The following is a 4,633-nucleotide window of genomic DNA, read 5'->3' as shown; positions in this document are numbered from 1 at the left end:
TACAAACAGAGTCTCTTTAAAAAGAGACCTAGGTAATGTCCAACAAATGTGCAGGACAGGGATTCAGACCATTAGGGAACCCCATGGAGTACATGCCGAAGACAGAAAGCCTTCATAGTGAAGGAGAGGCCACGCCCTTATCTAGAAGTGATAGAACACTGGAATAACTCTACAGGAGCAACTTCAGTGCTACACTAGCTCAGGCACCCATTGGAGAAGTCGGGGCAGATTCCCAGATGGAGAACACGTGCTCATTCCAGGAGCTGTGCCCTAATCCCAGTAGGTATAGCACACAGCCTCAGAGGGGAAAACCTGTGGTCTGATCTGTTCTTATTTCCACTGGCAGCCTGGCTCCTCTCTTCTCTAGCTCAGGCTCTGGAGATGCGAGCACCCTGCTCTTGACAGGGCACACAGCACAGTCACTAGGGTGTCTCACCTTGGCCCCCATGGCTCTACTGGTGTGTCCTGGTGACTCCTGGTGAGTAAGGATTGACAGATGATGTCGTGGCTAGGGTAACTGACTGCGTGTAGGAAGAGCCACGAGAGCCTGGAAAGCTTGCTTCAAGCCTAAAGTTACAGTTTGTTTTGTTTGTAAACGAGATGGACAGTAGTCACAGCATACAGTTGTTCTGGCTAGACATTAGTTTAAGAACAATATTTATATATGTATGTGTGTGTATTGTATGTATGTATGTATGTATGTATGTATGTATGTGTGTGTGTGTGTGTATGTATGTATGTATGTATGTCTACCCAAGTCATTTAGAGTCTGTGGAGAAACAAATACACATTTGTGTGGATTGAATTGTACAAAATATAAAGGCTCACTGGCCAGAGGAACCGGTAAGAAATTTTTGTTTTAAAGTAAAAAGTTGCACTATGGCCTTGTAAGGGAAAGATGGCATCTTTTGGAGGCCATTCTAAGATGTGACTGAACACTGGGAACTTCATGATCTTTATGAAGCTACTTTTGAATTTAATTCTTTTTTGTGCATATGGAAGAATGTCAAAACAAAACACTAATTATGACTTATTTATTCAAAACAGCTTATGAAGAAGTAATAAAATCAAAGCAAAGCAAACAATGCTGAAATAGCAAATAAAATAAATTAACCAGACCACAAACACTATTCCATTTTTATATATTCTTTACTACATGTGACAAGTGCCAACCAGACAGTTATTGCACAATACAACCATGAGTGGAAAACTCCAGGTGTTGCTCTAAATCATTTAGAGCCATTTAAAAAAATCACCCTTTTGTTACTTCACAATAAAGGAAAGTAGACAGTTCCAATCTGCCACTTAACAAAGACAACAGCTTTAATAGTCCAGGAATCTGGGAAATGGGAAAGTTAGCCCAGAGCTTGCCACACTGGCGCTCAGGAGAGATGGCTCAGCAGTTAAGATCACCTATTGTCTTGCAGAGGACCCGATTCCATTCCCAGCACCCCTGCTGGATGGCTCACAATCGTCTGTCACTCCAGCTCCAGAGGCTCCAGTGCCCTCTCCTGGAGTCTGCAGGCATCTGCACTCACACGTGTGCGATGTACATGGATGCCAGATGCAATGGCACACACCTGCCATCACAGCACTGAGGGAGGAGGACAGGAAGGTCCTGCAGCTTGCTGAGCAGCAAGCCTAGCTAAGTCACCTGACCACGCTACAGCCTCCACACACACGCAGACACATGAACATGTATGCGCATGCACAAACACGTGATAGAAATGAAATTTGTCCCCTACTAGGAGTTTTAAAATATCCTAGATTCTAACAGCTCACTGTGTGTGTGTGTGTGTGTGTGTGTGTTGGTTTTTTTTTAAAGTAATTTTGCTATAATTTTCACAGCCTCATTATTTCATTTTGAATGACATTGGCGTTTCTCTGAAACTTTTCCCCTTTTTAATTGAAATTAATTTTATACAATATGTTCTGATTACAGTCTCCCCTCTCCAACTCTCCAAAATCCTCCTTACCCACTGAAATCTACACCCTTTTATGCTCTCTCTCTCATTCAGAAACAACCAGACATCTAAATAATAAAACAAGAGAAGATAAAATAAAAATAAGAAAACAGAATAGGGTAAAACAAACAAAACCAACCAGCCAATCAAACAAACAAAAAAGTAGAAGCACAGGAAATACGTGTAGGTAACAGGATGCATAAAGGCTTATAAAACCAACCAACCAACCAACAACAGATAAACCGCTGTGAGGAAAACCCTCCAAAAGTATCCCTGAGTTCGTTCACCCATGTTCATAGTCTGCCCTGAAGTGTGGTTTGTTTACCCAGTGCGACTCTGTTGGAGACACTAAGTTTGTTTTCCTGAGTACATGGTTATCAATCAGTTGGACCCATTCCCAGAAGGCATTGGAGGTTGCACTTAGTGGTGAGAGATGACTAGCTGGGACTTTGTTTCCCCCATGGCTTGGTGATCCACTCAGAATTATTTTATATATGTATATACTATAAGAAGCTTCTAAACCTTAGCTGCAGATGAAGGACAGTCACAAGGAAGAGAGGGTGTGAAGCTCTAACTGGCTTTATGTTCATTTTGCTGTTTTTGATCTAATAAAATAATTGGTATTTTTTCCAATTGTTTCTTTTTTTAAAGCTTTTACTGTGTTAGGTTTCTTCATGACCCTTCAGATGGCCCTCCCTGTGTTTCCTTCTTTCCCTCCCTTCCCCTGCCCTGTTTAAGCTTCACATTCAAGTCCACCCCCATCCATCCATAACCGTCTATTCTATCTCTCCTACCTAAGGAGAACCCCCCCCCCCCCGCCCAGCCCTTGACTCTACAATTAACCTCTGTAGTTTTATGGATTGTAGGCTGCTTATTGGGAACTTAACAGCTAACACCCAAATTTGTACTATATCTGTCAGTTTGGGATATGGGTTACCTTATTCAGGATAATTTTTTTAGCTCTATTCATTCACCTTTGGATGTCATGTTTTAAAACCACTGAGTAATATTTCATTGTACAAATGTACCACCCTTTCATTATCCATTTTTCCACCGATGAACATCTAGACAATTTCTAACCCATTGCTATTATGAATAAAGAAGCAATAAACATGGCCGGGCAAGTGTCTCTTTAGGAGGATGTGGCATCCTTTAGGTGTGTGCTGGAGAATGGAAGAGCTCAATCTTCAGGTGAATCTATTCCCAGCTTCCTGAGGAACCACTGCACAATTCCCACGGTGGCTGTACAAGTTCACACCCCACCAGCATGCACGAGTGTCCCTCAGTTCCCACGGTGGCTGTACAAGTTCACACCCCACCAGCATGCACGAGTGTCCCTCAGTTCCCACGGTGGCTGTACAAGTTCACACCCCACCAGCATGCACGAGTGTCCCTCAGTTCCCACGGTGGCTGTACAAGTTCACACCCCACCAGCATGCACGAGTGTCCCTCAGTTCCCACAGTGGCTGTACAAGTTCACACCCCACCAGCATGCATGAGTGTCCCTCCGTTCCCACGGTGGCTGTACAAGTTCACACCCCACCAGCATGCATGCCCCTCACCCTTCAGTTCTCTGTACTAACAAATACCTGGATTGAGGTTTTACAAACCGAACAACAACCCAAAATTTCTGAGTATCATTAGCAGTTGAGAGCAGAAAGAAATTAAAATTAGACAACTAGAGCACAGTCAAAAGAAAGGTTAAAATTAAATTTAAAAATACAGAAGTGATTATACCGACTACAAACATGGATGTCTCAATGCTTGTAGACTAAACCAGGTGTGTTGAGTCCACCTCTAAGGCTAGCCCTCAGGAGCTGGAGGCAGGTCATTCTTGACTCTGTAGTAACTTTGATGCTAGCCTTTCATGTATGAAACCCTGCTCAGAAAATCAGAGCAAAACAAACAAACAAACAAAAACAAGACCAAAAAACAAAACAAAACAAAAAAAAAAGAGGAAAATTTGGGAAATAAGAAGAATATGAATGATTGAGAAATACAATAGAAGAAAATGCAAAGGAAAGGGTCGCCCAGCCAATGCTTAATTTGAAAAACTTAAACAATAAAAAACAAAGCCTGGGAACACTGGGCAGGAAGGGGGAGGAAAATGAGCAGGGTTGTCATGGTAGAAATGAGCAACATAAACAGCGCAGTTGACTTGTATTTGAAAATAGAATGCATATTTTTTTAAAAAATTAAAATTAGAAAAATCATAATATGTTAACTGTAACTCAAAATGTGTTTATCTACACATTCACAGCCTTTGCCAAATGTTACGAAATGTGAAACTTGGGATGCACCCTATGGGGCAGTGCAGGCTGACACCAAGCCAAGAAAAGAACTGTGCAGGAAAGGAGAGTAGAGGGCTGTCGGACTTAGGAACGGGCTGTCACAGCTCTAAAAGCCTCCCACATCACACACCAAGACTAACTTGTACGTATATCTCAAGAATACATGAGTTATTAGAAAAATCTATAAATGTAAGTGACCCAAAAATGTGTTAAAGAGGGAAATAATGCTATCATTTCAACAGATGTAGAATAAAATGTATTAATAAATTGCTCAAAACTCCTATAACATTAAAGACCAAAGAAAACTTTTCTTGGCTGGGTAAAAGATAATTATCAAAAGCTTACTTAAATTACCGGTTTATTTTATTTTTCTCTCTG

This window comes from Micromys minutus (genome assembly GCF_963924665.1).
Source record: "Micromys minutus genome assembly, chromosome: 24".
Taxonomy (NCBI): domain Eukaryota; kingdom Metazoa; phylum Chordata; class Mammalia; order Rodentia; family Muridae; genus Micromys; species Micromys minutus.
Note: the sequence above shows the minus strand (reverse complement) of the source record.